Below are 16,616 nucleotides of genomic sequence, written 5' to 3' on the forward strand. Positions count from 1 at the left end.
ATTTGGACTCATCAGACCAAAGGACAGTTTTCCACCGGTCTGATGTCCATTGCTCGTGTTTCTTGGCGCAAGCAAGTTTCTTCTTCTTATTGGTGTCCTTTAGTAGTGGTTTCTTTGCAGCAATTTGGCCTGATTTATGCAGTCTCTGAACAGTTGATGTTGAGATGTGTCTGTTTCTTGATCTCTGTGAAACATTTATTTGGGCTGCAATTTCTGAGGCTGGTAACTCTAATGAACTTATCCTCTGCAGCAGAGGTAACTCTGGGTCTTCCTTTCCTGTGGCGGTCCTCATGAGAGACATTTTCATCATAGCGCTTGATGGTTTTTGCGACTTCTTGACATTTTCTGAATTGACTGACCTTCATGTCTTAAAATAATGATGGACTGTCGTTTCTCTTTGCCTATTTCAGTTGTTCTTGCCATAATATGAACTCGGTCTTTTACCAAATAGGGCTATCTTCTGTATACCACCCCTACCTTGTGACAACACAACTGATTGGCTCAAAAGCATTAAGAAGGAAAGAAATTCCACAAATTAACTTTTAACAAGGCACACCTGTTAATTGAAATGCATTATAGGATACTACCTCATGAAGCTGGTTTAGAGAATGTCAAGAGTGTGCTTAGGTGTCATCAAGGCAAAGGGTGGCTACTTTGAAGAATCTCAAATGTAAAATCTATTTTGATTTGTTTAACACTTTTTTGTTTACTACATGATTCCATATGTGTTATTTCATAGTTTTGATGTCTTCACTATTATCCTACAATGTAGAAAATGGTAAAAATAAAGAAAAATCTTTGAATGAGTAGGTGTGTCCAAACTTTTGACTGGTACACATATATATATATATATATATATATATATATATATATATATATATATATATATATATATATATATTTGAAAAAGTATTTATTGAAGTGTTATAGAAATTACCAAATTAACATGCCTATTGTGAAACGTTTAAACAGCTTCTTGTGTGACCTTCATTTTTAAGTACAGTATTTCTTCCTTTCAACTCGAACTCTCTGAAATTACTTTTTGAGGGAAGTTGTAGTAAGCATAATGTTTGCTTGAAGAATTTTGTCAGCAATTTCTATTAACATAGTAATGAACAACGATCATGTGCAGTACCGTATTTACACAATTCAAAGTAAGCTTCACTTAATTAATAAATCTCTTTCATTGCACCACAAAAGTTATATATGTCAATATGATTTAATATATGTTTAATTATAATTTGTGCAAATAATTACCAAAATTAACAGTAATTAACTATATTATGTTATATGCAATATATTTTAATGTGCAATATACCATAACATTGTTTGACATTGATTCTAAACCCTCCGTTGGCTGGATGCCATCTACAGAGAAAATTATTCATATTTTTTTTTTAATTCTTAACATCCATCACTTCTTGTGTTCTGGTTTAATAGCTCAACACAGCTTGAAACAGACTTATGTACTTGTTAGATTGTGGTAATTTGCTTACCGTCCCAATTTATGTGTAGTCTACCAGCATTTCATATTTAGAAATATATTTTTTATATCATTATGTGGTTTCTGGTAGTTTTTAACTTGACTGTGGGCTCGATTACATTGGCAAGTGTCACTTGTTATCTGGCCTACTTTTTGCTTGCGGCTGCAGGGTCTCTATTCCCGGTCACTGACAACAGGGGTCAGTATGCAGTAGTTCTTAAAGGATGAATGTACTGTACAATCATTTTTATATATCAAATAGCACTGCCCCCTACTGGTTTCAAAAGACCTAGACCAAATGTAACAATCTGAGCTGCCCTCAAACAGCAGAACAACACATTGTTCTCAGTGGCTGCTCTTTTGTGATGTCAAAAGATAAGAAATTCCAAAATGAAATAAGTAATTTAAAAAGTATCTCTTTAGTTTCGATGTTCTGTATTTTAAGTTTGACGTTTTTATTTTATTTTTATGGTCATTGAATATATTTTCTTTGTACTTTTATCTTCCTCTATAGCTTCAACAGGTGTGTATATACTAGTATTTCACAGGGTGTACATTAACGGTAGATTGACTTAATAAACACACTGCATTCATGTGCTGCTGTGGCAAAGCCATTTGTAGGCAATTATGTTTGTTCTGGAGCAAAATCATGTTCATTTCCATTTTCAGCCATGTGTAGTATGAGTATGATTTGAGTTTGTGTTTTGTATAATCAGAAGCATTATTTCTAAAATAATAAAATCAGTGTTGCTTTTCCCTTAAGTTACCATATCAATTGCTTATTGTCAGTCCATAGACAATGTGGATGAGCTTAACTGAAGGATGTGTTGTGCTGTTTTTGGAATTATTTAACTCTTCAGTATTCAGCAGTTTCTTTCCTTTTCTTATAAGTTATATCCTGTTTTTATTGTGAAGGAAACATAATCAAATAAGGTTGTAACACTTTCACTTATATAGTCTATTCTTTATTCCAATGCAACACAGTATAACGATCAGGCTGTAACTTTGATTTGTGCCACAATTAAGTATTATATATATGACTTATATTGAAAAAAAATAATACTTCACTATACTCATTATATACAATGAATCTACAGTATTCAGATTGTTCTGTACATAGTAATGTGAAGGCGATGTGATGCGTTTTTAAATGTGTCATGCTGAATTTTTTTGCATATTACTTAAGGACCAAAAGGAAATGATATTGATTCAGACTATTATTAATGTCAACATTTACATTTGGGTCAATTGAATAACAATTATGCACCATTAGCCTTATCAAATACACTTATGTAGGCTCCTATGTATGAAGGATTCTGTATTATAATGTTGTGTTTTGGGCATGTTTTGTATGTCGGTGACTTCTAAATCAATTTTTTTCTGTACAGGTTAATCTGAACAAAATGCTAAGCCTAAATAGTTCTACATGGTATCAGATGATCAAACAGCATCTGATACATCACAAGGAACCTCAATGAATGTTTCTACTTTTTATTTTTGTTAATGCATTTTCAGTTTTTATCTCTTATACGCACGTGTTTATTATCCTACTGTAGCTATTGAAAATATTGCCTACAATGATAAGGTTGTAACTCTAGCAATTATGTATTTAAAGATGGATTTCTCTTGATGCGCTGACTCTGGACATAATGTAATCGACTCGGGTGGTGTCATAGCGTAACGGAAATTGTTTTTGGAAGTAAAACAATCCTCGTTTGATTAAGTCACAGCTTACACTGTATCTCAATTATGACTCATACAGGACTTGTGACAAAACACTTAGCAGCTTAACCGTGCAATGGACATTGTTGGTGTGGCAAGGAAAACACTCTATAAGTATGAAAATACATATTTAGCCGCAATCAATTTTTATTTCACACATCTGTTTTCACAGATGGTACTGGATATCAACATGGGGATTAAAAATGTAAAGGAGCTGCAGATGATTTGCAGTTGCAGAAATGTCTTGCTGTACTAGGAGGCTGAAGCTGTCATTCATTTCACGCTATTGAAAAGGTATTATAAATAAATGTTTAAGTTAACAAGTTACCGTGCCTTATTAGACCCTGATGAATATTGCATTTAAATATTATCCATCCATAAGCAAGTAAGGATTTGGCTATAAACAACATTGTTTAATTGGTGTTGACACTGCATTTTGCGAGAATCAGCTGTGACAGTATTTTCTATAGAATTTGTCTATTTTTTTTCTCAGTTTACTCCTTGATGTTTACAAATCCTTATCCATCATCTGATCTAATGTGAGTAATTCATTTGGAGAAATGAATGTGACATTTATTTTTATTTTCAGTCTTCCACAGTTGTTATATTCAGCACATTTTGAGACCATACCCTTGGATTTATGTGGTAGGGAACCCAGCCACAGTGACAAACAAAAATCCTAACATTTCAGTACTTGAATGTCTGCCTTACATAAGGGCTCCCGATTGGCACAGCGGTCTAAGGCACCGCAAGAGGTGTCACTGCAGTTCCTGGTTCAAATCCAGGCTGCATCACGTCTGGCTGTGATTGGGAATCCCATAGGGCGGTGCAGAATTGGCCCAGCGTGGTCCGTGGTAGGCTGTCATTGTAAATAAGAATTTGTTCTTAACTGATTTGCCTACTTAAATAAAAAAATAAGGACACAAAGAAGTCAATGAGCATAACACCTTGGTGATAACACCTCTTAAACATGAATATAAAAGGTCATGTTTTCAACTACGTTGGTTGTATGCACAACAACACATACATTACCATACTAGTCTAAGGATGCAAGCACGTAGGAAAGTTTAATGCACCGATTCTGAGCGAATGATGTATATTATATGGATTTGTGTACCCACTTCAACGATTTCACTTAAGGAGTACAAACATTAGCTCCTGTCAGTAGCTGAGTCCTAGTGTTGTAATAGAATAGACAGTCATACTATATGTCAGATTGTGTCAATTATTCCTCTGCAATTGTCATTTCAAGGGGGTACGCAGACGACCAATTACATTTTTGCAATTGTAATATAAAGAAGTTGCATCACAATAGTCAAATAAAAGATTATGGGAACACATCCTCTGTTCACTGCACATTGTTTTATTTATTCTGTCTGTATAATTGGTGTGAATCTCTGATTGATCGTTTGGGCATGATTTTCTTAATGAAAATGCTAATATTGGCTACATTGACTTTCATTGTTTGTTGTTTGAAAATGCTCATGTTAGCGACTTGTAAAAGTGGCTAGATGTACAAAACGAAAGCATGGATTACTGCCTCTCCTTGTCCATAGACTGCGTTCAGGGTAAGGAAATAAATAAGCAATTAAGAAATGTTGATGAACTATCCCTTTAAACCTATAGTTTTGACAGACGCCTTATGATGATCCCAATATCAAAATGTGAAGTGGTCTTTTGAGAGAGGCAAATCAGCTGTCACCCTTCTAGGGCCTGAAACATTCTAAACCATCAACCACCTGATAACCCTACCAGTGAACAGTGTGTTTGTGGAGTAGCATTGACTTTTATTCCCTAACATTCACCATACAGGTAGCTTTACATTTGTATTCTATCAATAGTCAATGTGCAAGTGCATAAAAGCTTTAAACACGCCAGTCCCCAGTTCTGATTCAGCATTTGCCTATAAGTATGAGAGATCGTTTCTATTGTCACATTTTAGGATGCAAGCCACAGTCTCCTCCAACTCTGCGCATACCCTCTCGTTAGTATGCAACACTGTTTACCAAGGCATGCGTGCCGATGATGGCTGAAGACCCTCAGGCTGGGTTTCAGGCTAGGTTTTAATGGGGCGGTAAGGGTCAACAGGAGAGGAGAGAACAATGAGCCTCTCTAGTTTCCTGTGATAGGCATTTTAACAGGGCAGGGGACCCCAAGGGAATGGTATGGGGTTTGAATGCAGGAGGAATTGACCTTCAAAACAGTGTCAAACTATTCCCTGGTAAACTGCAGAGCCTCAGTTCAACACCATTCCCCCATGGCTTCATTTAGTCCTCATAGTTTGCAGTTAATTGTCCCCATTGTGTTTCGACGTAGACACAGAACCTATTTTCTTGACATTGTTGTGATAAGTTGATGTACTAAAGGGGGCCCCCTGGCACATTAGGGGCAAGTTACACATTTCTTTAATGTGTCACAGAAAGGACAGGGTTTTTACAATGACTCGGCTCCACGTATCTCATGTAACAATTGTGTAGCAGTCAATTGCTCCATATTCCCAAGCAAAACACTTAAATTGCATACTCATTTTCAGATTCATTCTGGATGTGCCAAATATAGCAAGTGCATGAAAAGGGCCCATCTGTCTATGTCTTAATTATTGATAAGAATACACAGATCATTGAAGTACTGTACATATATCTAATACTCTACACCACTAATACCCCTACATCTACCTAATACCCCTACACCACTACATCTATCTAATACCCCTACACCATTACATCTACCTATTACTCCTACACCACTACATCTACCTATTACCCCTACGCCACTACATCTACCTAATACCCCTACACCACTACATCTACCTAATACCCCTACACCACTACATCTACCTAATACCCCTACACCATTACATCTACCTATTACTCCTACACCACTACATCTACCTATTACCCCTACGCCACTACATCTACCTAATACCCCTACACCACTACATCTACCTAATACCCCTACACCATTACATCTACCTATTACTCCTACACCACTACATCTACCTAATACCCCTACACCACTACATCTACCTAATACCCCTACGCCACTACATCTACCTATTACCCCTACACCACTACATCTACCTAATACCCCTACACCACTACATCTACCTATTACCCCTACACCACTACATCTACCTAATACCCCTACACCACTACATCTACCTAATACCCCTACACCACTACATCTACCTAATACCCCTACACCACTACATCTACCTATTACCCCTACATCTACCTATTAGCCCTACACCACTACATCTACCTAGTACCTCTACATCTACCTATTACCCCTACACCACTACATCTACCTATTACCCCTACACCACTTCATCTACCTATTACCCCTATACCACTACATCTCCTAATACGCCTACACCACTACATCTACCTAATATCCCTACACCCCTACATCTACCTAATAGCCCTACATCTACCTAATACCCCTACACCACTATATCTACCTAATACTCTACACTACTACATCTACCTAATACCTCTATATCTACCTAATAGCCCTAATCTACCTAATACCCCATACACCATTACATCTACCTAATACTCTACACCACTATATCTACCTAATACTCTACACTACTACATCTACCTAATACCTCTATATCTACCTAATAGCCCTACATCTACCTAATACCCCTACACCACTACATCTCCTAATATCCCTACAACACTACATCTACCTAATACCCCTACACCACTACATCTACCTAATACCCCTACGCCACTACATCTACCTAATACCCCTACACCACTACATCTACCTAATACCCCTACACCACTACATCTACCTAATACCCCTACACCACTACATCTACCTAATACCCCATATACCACTATATTTACCCAATAACCCTACACCACTACATCTACCTAATACCCCATATACCACTATATTTACCCAATACCCCTACACCACTACATCTACCTAATACCCCTACAACACTATATCTACCTAATACCCCTACACCACTACATCTACCTATTACTCCTACACCACTACATCTACCTAATACCCCTACAACACTATATCTACCTAATACCCCTACACCACTACATCTACCTAATACCCCTACACCATTACATCTACCTAATACCCCTACAACATTATATCTACCTAATACCCCTACACCAGTACATCTACCTAATACCCCTACAACATTATATCTACCTAATACCCCTACACCACTACATCTACCTAATACCCCTACACCACTACATCTACCTAATACCCCTACACCACTACATCTACCTAATACTCCATATACTACTATATTTACCTAATACCCCTACACCAGTACATATACCTACTACCTCTAATCCAACATCATCCCTTCCTCTTTTCCCACCTGATAGTGACAGGTCAGTATCACCAGCAGCAGAAGGGGATGTTGGACACATAAGGTAGAACAGGCTGTGTGACCATCCCTCCGTGCTGCTGAGTTATCATCCCAGGTTTTGAGGCATTGAAGTAGTTGCAGCATCAACCAAGAGGGGATTGGGTGAAAACTGCCATCTCAAGCCATTTGTGAAAAACCCTATTTGTGTGCTAGTCGTCGTTGTTACTGGGTAAATGAAACCTGTATTGCCAGGCCCTGAGGCAGTCGGCCCAAACTGGACCTCAGACTTGCCATACCCAAAAGCTACAAGCTGCTCGGCTGTCTCAACAACACACACATTAACCTTTTTTGTTATTTTTCTGTGGAGGATCTCCCACTTTGAAGTGCTTCCATTTAACCTTCATTTAACTTTTGTGTTGTGGGCTCCCCGGTGCTTAGTTTCTGACAGTGGAAGCCTTTAGAACTGTTGAAAATGCCTGGGGGCAATTGATGGCATATTCCGCTGCACATCTGTCTCCTCTGCGGCGCCAGGTTCCAACTCGGAACTGGAAGCACCACATTATTCTGCTATTGGTCTACACTCCTGATCCTTTTATTAATCTCAATCCTGTTCTTGAGTCGAACTGTTTAAGTCTTTACTCTTTCAATAGGATGTTTACTGCATGCCTGGGGTTCACCTACATTTGAACAGATTTTGTTCACATTTTGTTTACTTGCTAATACCTCTGCATTAAATGCAAATGCTGGCAATGTTATTTGTTTGCTTGATCAGGTTTTGAGCATCATGTGCTCCCTACTAGCATTAACTACCCAGTGTGCATTTTAATTTGGCTCAACTTCTATGTGAAAAAGGGAATGTTTAATTAAAGGTGATACGTGTATTTGGAGCCGTTTGATAGCCCTCTAGAGACTACATGACAAAAGCACTCAAAATCACATCGTGGTCTGCACATTACACTGTGTGTAACACAACACAGACCATATGTTCTCAGCAAACCATTATTACCTTAACATGATCATTATGCTTTTCAAGAAGATCCCTGGTAATACTGTATAACCCAAGAAGATCCCTGGTAATGTTATATAGCCCAAGAAGATCCCTGGTAATACTATGTAACCCAAGAAGATCCCTGGTAATGTTATATAGCCCAAGAAGATCCCTGGTAATACTATATAACCCAAGAAGATCCCTGATGATACTATGTAACCCAAGAAGATCCCTGGTAATACTGTATATCCCAAGAAGATCCCTGGTAATACTGTATATCCCAAGAAGATCCCTGGTAATGTTATATAACCCAAGAAGATCCCTGGTAATGCAATGTAACCCAAGAAGATCCCTGATGATACTATGTAACCCAAGAAGATCCCTGGTAATACTGTATAACCCAGAAGATCCCTGGTAATACTGTATAACCCAAGAAGATCCCTGGTAATGTTATATAACCCAAGAAGTTCCCTGGTAATACTATATAACACAAGAAGATCCCTGATGATACTATGTAACCCAAGAAGATCCCTGGTAATACTGCATAACCCCAAAAGATCCCTGGTAATACTGTATAACCTAAGAAGATCCCTGGTAATGCAATGTAACCCAAGAAGATCCCTGGTAATACTGTATAACCCAAGAAGATCCCTGGTTATACTGTATAACCCAAGAAGATCCCTGGTAATACTGTATAACCCAAGAAGATCCCTGCTAATACTATATAACCCAAGAAGATCCCTGGTAATACTATGTAACCCAAGAAGATCCCTGGTAATACTGTATAACCCAAGAAGATCCCTGGTAATACTGTATAACCCAAGAAGATCCCTGGTAATACTATGTAACCCAAGAAGATCCCTGGTACGACTATATAACCCAAGAAGATCCCTGGTAATACTATATAACCCAAGAAGATCCCTGGTAATACTATATAACCCAAGAAGATCCCTGGTAATACTATATAACCCAAGAAGATCCCTGGTAATGCAATGTAACCCAAGAAGATCCCTGGTAATACTGTATAACCCAAGAAGATCCCTGGTACTACTATATAACCCAAGAAGATCCCTGGTATTGCTATATAACCCAAGAAGATCCCTGGTAATGCAATGTAACCCAAGAAGATCCCTGGTAATACTATATAACCCAAGAAGATCCCTGGTAATACTGTATAACCCAAGAAGATCCCTGGTAATACTGTATAACCCAAGATGATTCCTGGTAATACTGTATAACCCAAGAAGATCCCTGGTAATGCTATATAACCCAAGAAGATCCCTGGTAATACTGCATAACCCAATTTGGGAATCCACTTATGTGCTTTATTGGATACACCTGACTGGTTTCTTTGATACATTTTTATCAGCCATTTGTTGAATTATTGATCATTCTACTGTATTATATAAACACATATAAAATAGCCTGCATGTGATGGGACTATGTATATCTGGGTTACTCAGGCATGATATAAATATAAAATGCAATAATACTGATTGAGCATTTCTTACAAAGATAAGGGCACCTATTGTTGACACCCTGAATGGTTAACGAGTTCATTTCTAACCTATATTAGGAATATGTGATTTATCTTAGCAGGCACGTCGTGGATGAGGTCTTGACAGGGTTTCTCTTGGTATAGTGGATAAGACAGTGAGGATCTGCTGGCGGAGCTCTTTGATCTGACCTGTCTCTTCATTTAACTCCATTTTACACTGCTCTTAGAAAGGGCATTTTGAATGGGAACGTTTGTGATGTATCTTTCACCTTAGATACACCCTTATATCTGAGGGGAAGACCAAAATATGTTTCATTTTAAACTGAGTATCTGGGCTATTGGTTATTGGCTGTTGGTTTAAGCAAGAAATGTCAGGAAGTGCATAAAATAAAAACCCATGTCTGAGTAAAAGTGATTGTGTTGTTATTTGATCGTTTAGAATCAATTGTAATAGGATGTATGGAACCAGTTTGATTATTGCAGAACTAAATACCAATCAGAAATAAAACCGAGGAGGAAAACATAGCCTGCATACAGGGGGCACTCTTCTCTTGTTTATTTAGTCTCTCTGTAAGCTCAGCCTGCAGATGCTCAGGATGTCATCCAGAGAGTCCACACTTAGCTTTGAACGGAGAAAATGTAAAAATATATATATATTCAGGGAGGTGAGTTTTCTTCATGTCAGCAGGGCTACAAAGCATTTCTTATAGTTCCCCTGAGTACTGTCTTACATTATAAACTTCATCAGCACAGATGACTATAAATAGCCCATATGATGAGAAACTAATGGTGCTCATACTGATCAGTGGCAAGACAGAGTATTTAAAGTGTTTGAAGTTCTGTAAAAGGATTTCAAAGGCTGTCTTTGGGAGAGATGTTCTGAAAGTGCAAACACCTTTTCTCTTGTTAAACTGTTGCATGGGGATAATTGAAATTTGCCATAACAAACGGTCAATCAAAGTATGTACCTGGAAAAAGAATAAATGGGTACAGGAATGATAGAGTTATATTTGGAGAATTATTTGGGGAATGAGTTGTGCTTTGTGCTGTATAGAGTCAGACTAGTTGGTACACTACGTCTGGGAAATGAATCATTTAGACATTACTCCTATAACAATACACTATTCTCATGCAGATAGATGACACATATTTGTATTTACATTTCCATATCATTAATTATGTCCTTCAACTCAGCTGTGCACTGATTACTCACCGGCTGCCAAAGTTGGATAAAACTGGGACACCTCCATTCAGTTCTGCAATTTAATTACATTCAAACTGCTGACTTCAAACTAACATGCTGCAAGTCCCAGCACATTCTGTGACATTTCTGCACCATCCAAAAGAGAGACAAAAAACACCTTACTGTTGTTTGCACTGGGTCATTTGTAATTCTACCCTATTTTACCCACATAGGAATTATCCACATACATGTATTATGCAAGCTACCTACCCAGAGAACAGAATTGTTGTCACAAAAGCTATCAGATAACCTTGACTCGTCTAATCACACATTTTATTTCCCGTAGATATGCTTGTTAGAGAGGTCTGCTATTCTAATTATGAAGACGCATGCAGAACTTAAAAAGCTACAGTATTAGTTGTGAATAGTTATAAGCTGGCAGATTTGAATAGAAACCTAACCAGGATATTGGCAATGTGAGGCTTGTTGGAAGCTCTGAGCTGAATTTTGATCTTCAATCAAACACTCCCTGGTAATTCTCTATGGCTGCACTGTAGGGGGCGTTACCTTGGGCTAGCAGAATCCACAGGATAGGGTCACTCCAGACTCAAGCGCCAGCGTGTCTCCACCCCCTCCCATGATGCAAGGTAAAAAGGCTATCTCCATTGCTGCACCTCTCGAAACAGTCTCAACTAAGTTAATGATGATTCGTTCACTCCTTCCAAGCTATAACAGATATTCCTCCTAAAATATTTTAGCCTCATTCAATAGCTGCATTAGGCAACTTAATATTCCAAGGTAGGAGCTCTGAATTAAATTGGGGAGAATCTTCAGATGTTCCAAGTATTCTCCAAGTGAAAACACAGCAAGTGATTGGGTTTACAAAAATCAGAGGACATCTAAATCAAAGAAGGCCTGTTTTTCTGACGAGGTAACCCAGACAGGCTACCCGCCGACCTGCTATCACACTGCAGGTGGCTACACTTAAGCATGTCCTCTCCGCAGGGCGAGGTTTCTCTGGATTCATCTAGCAGCAGGTTCTGGCTCTCTCCCCATGTCATTAGGTAGAAAGGTTATACCTCTATCTGCAGTCACCTCTCTGGGAGGTGTTACTGCTCTGTTGACTATTGGATGAAGCTGGAATTAAACCCAGGGTACGTCCTAAATTGAGCCGTGTTCACTATATAGTGCACTGCTTTTGACCAGGGCTGATAGGGCTCTGGTCAAAGTAGTGCCTATTTAGGGAATAGGGTGCCATTTTGGACACAACTCCAGAGCTGCAAATGTAAAATGTGGTGGGTGATATTGTAGAGTAGGACACACTGTAGACTTACATGGGAATCATTAAACACTTCCTAAATGCTAATTAACCAGTAGGAAATTGTGGATAACAGCAGCATAGCAACTACAACCTTGTGTATGCAAACTCGGTTCGGCAGAATTGACCCTCTGGTGCCTACTTGATAGCACACTAGGCTATAACACTTTGTCATCATCCCTAGGGTGAGAGACAAGACGGCACATCATTAGCTCAATGTCATCATGCCTTATCAGAATTCTGTGATATGTACAGTGTCTGTCTATACAGAAGATATCTACATTTAGTGATCTTTTACTGCGGTTTATATGGTATATCTTATGAACGAACACAGAGAGAGAAGCTAGTCCTCTCCACCTCCAGCACCTGCCATGCTACCTCATCATTAAAACAGCTGAAGGATCTCGACCATTTTAGCTACAAGCCATCAGTTAGTCTTAAGTGTCTGCAAAAGCCCTTTGCCAACCCAGGCATGAGAGTTGCACTGTTCCTCATCCATCCACATTTATGTCCACAGGGGCATGACTAAAATACACTATGTCCCACAAACCTTACAAACCCATCCTGAAGTCCCCCCAACCCTCCTCCAACTCCATTCATTTTAGCTTCATGTTGTCACACAGGATGCATAGTGCTGTAGTACCAATGATCTTGATGACATAGTGAACGTGCACAAGCTACTCTAGAGATGGTTGAGGTAAGGTCAGTATCCATGCTTTTCCCTGACTCAGGCCAGAGCCCATGCTAACAGCTCCTCTATGGTTCTGCTGGTGGTTTTCGTGGATTCACCGTGCTCCTCTTCTGGAAGGAGCTCACCCATTGTTAATATGGCCTCCCAGGAGAATGTCCGTGCACTCAGCTCAGCAAGGAACGCTCTTCTTCGATGCCTCACTAAGCATTATCTGGCTATGATGCACACCATGCATTCAAATGGATTTATCTTCAAATGGAGCTGAACCGTTGCCTGTCCTCAGCAGTGTAAGAACAACGTGCGAGTAGGGATTAAGGGATGTCTGGAGGGTATACAGTACATCCTTCAAAAGTCAACCTTTCGTTTTCTGGAAATACATGTTTCTCAGACGGTGCTCAATTCTTGTCCATTTGGAATGTCTACAGCTACATCTTCTTAAAAAATTTATTTAACTTCCATTTAGCACTAGTTTCCACTAGACACAGGTTCTCGGTTTAAAGTTTGTTATCTGAACACTTGGCCTTTGCTTACACTGTGACCAATGTGTTGATAGCCTCTCCTTGAAGGGGAGCTGAACTGACAGTGAGGTAAATCTGGTGTGACCAGAGACTATAGAAGGGAGTCTTGTTAGTGCCATTGCCCTAGGACATGAGACAGACCCAAAGGAGAGGCAAACACGGAAGGTGAAGACAGTACAGAGAAGACATTTAATGTATGCTGTTTGAAAAGCTTCTCTCTCTCCTCCTCGGCTCTCTTTCTCTTCTTGTTGAGGCAGAACTTGATGTGTCCACAGGCCAAAATAAAGTTGCACTCCAAACAGGTTCCCTGGAGTGAGCAGAACAGAGGCCTCCACTCTATTTCACAAGGAAAATCGGACTTCCACTCAAAGACTCTGACTTGGGAGTACGGCATGGAAATAACCTCTTCCCTTGCACTTTCCGTATTCCTTCTTTTTTCCTTCAGTGTTCAGAGTGGTTTGTTGATTTTGGGGGAACATATGCTGTTACGTACGGTGGTCCACTAGGGATTCAATGTTTTCTGTTTGTGTGGGCTCGTCATCCCAAATCTGCTGCCATCTAAGTGAAACATTCAGAGGCTCATGTAAATTCTGCCATTACTGTGTTGCATTGGTCAGCTAAAAGGGTCATGTCATCTATGGTTCACAGTTCAACGACTCTGCCTGTGCTATCTCATCCTTTCCTGTCCCTGTTTCTGCCTTAAGTGACATTTATATGTTATATTTGGTGAACATTTTTAATATGTACTTGAGAGGCATGCTCAGTGTTACCTAGGCCTATATAAGATTGTTTTCGTGCAGCTGTGTAAGACAAACGGCTCACCATATTTCAACGCTAATTCATGCTAATGTTATTCTTATGAGCTAGTCATGCTAGATTAGCTTTTGTTTGTTATCGCAGGGGCATGCTTATATCCTAAATGTACAATCATTTCAGGTCAAAATAAATGTATGCTATTATCCACATGTGAGTGATGTCATATAGGCCCACGCTCAGCTCATGTGTCGTAAATGATGCATTAGCTAATGAATGATAATTTACTAGCTAATAACATATGATAATCACAGGGAGCATGATGTATATGATATTATGTGCGTAGAATAGCAAGTGAACGCTGTGTTTGTGTTTTGATGTCACATAAAGCCATTCCACTTGTCTGAGACTTCCAGTTCTTCATTGTTGGTCCATGTGTTCAGCTATTCATCTCTCGAATAGTGCTAGACAGAGTCAGTGAAAATGTACTGCATTTATTAAAGCTTATGGGAGTGTTACCGACTGGCATTGAACCCTGGTTTTCAGTGTTCCACTTGTCAGAATTGACTGTACATAACAATAGACTGTAAAGCTAGCTTTGCGTTGGAGGATGCTTCTTGACATCCTAGTGGCCTACAGTACCACCTCAGGTCAGCTACATCTTTTAAAGCACGGAAAGTTCTCTAATCAATTCAGAGTGCATATGATATCACACCACTGGCCATTAATCAAATATTACCCTCTCCTATCTATTACAGAAATATAATGAAGTTTTGGACTGTGTCGGATTAACGGGGACAATAACTTTTTCCACATGAAGACTGTCTGTCCACCAGCTCATTTCAACTCTTTCAGGCTCCTTTTCCAATTTGAATTTCTAAGTGAATGACATCTATATTTAGATAGTGGCGTGTGATCCTGATCCCTAATGAACATATGATAAGACAGTCTCTGCACTAGGTCTCTCTGGATCATTTCTTCGGAGTGTGTGGTGAGTGTACGGAGGTTGAGCCATGACTTACACACCTGTCCATCATTCAGTACAAACCAGTTGTTCAAAACTAAATCAGTATAGAAATCATATAAAATCATTTCAAATAATTGTGTTTTCTGGAAAATAGTTCTTTAAGGGAAACTGACGGCAATTAATGATATCTGTAGGCCTACATTCACTTAGGTGAATTTGCCTAAGGCTAATGTTAACATTGGCCTTTGGAAACCCTTGCCTTAACGACTTGCCTCACAAATAGGAATATATTAGCCTGGTTGCTTCACCAATTTGTTTTTCAAACAGAGATCGTCTGAAAATAGCGCCCATGCATGAAAACATTTACATAAATAAAATGTACTGTAGGCTGTGGATAATTATTACTCAAGCCAAATTAATCTGCATGCATTCATAATCTGTACAAACTGTGACTATGCTGATGAATTCGGAAACACAGATTTGTAAGACCTCTCTGGTTATTATTGTCCATTTGTGTGTGCATGTATAACTGTTAATTAGCAAAACACTGTCATAGTCATAAAGAAGTAATGTTCCAGAGAGACCTCAATATGTACAGCATAATATCAAACTGGATGTTATGTTGTCTGTGGGCCTCCAAATATAGATCTATAACCCCTCTTTGTCCCTCCACTCAAGGATGGCGAGGAAACAACCTGTCAAGGTCATGTAGAGTATGAACGTGTTAGACAGAGGGATACTATGTCACACATACACACACACACACACACACACACACACACACACACACACACACACACACACACACACACACACACACACACACACACACACACACACACACACACACACACACACACACACACACACACAGACCACACACACCGAGACCTCACACACACTCACACTAGTGGCGGTGCAACTTAATTTCATCTCTCACTTTGTCCTGTCTGCTGCAGTATCCATTTTTCATATATGCTGCTTTGGCGCTATATTAGGCATCAATCAATGGGAGCCAAGGGCTGCTGTTACATAGAGAGGTCCTCTCTTAATTAAGGGCTGCAATTGAAACCATGAACATTTATTTTATCGAAGGGCCCGCGAAGCAGTCAGATAAACAAGGTGACTCATTCTTGTAATCGTT

Source organism: Salmo salar, chromosome ssa07 (genome assembly GCF_905237065.1).
Source record: "Salmo salar chromosome ssa07, Ssal_v3.1, whole genome shotgun sequence".
In the NCBI taxonomy this organism is placed as follows: domain Eukaryota; kingdom Metazoa; phylum Chordata; class Actinopteri; order Salmoniformes; family Salmonidae; genus Salmo; species Salmo salar.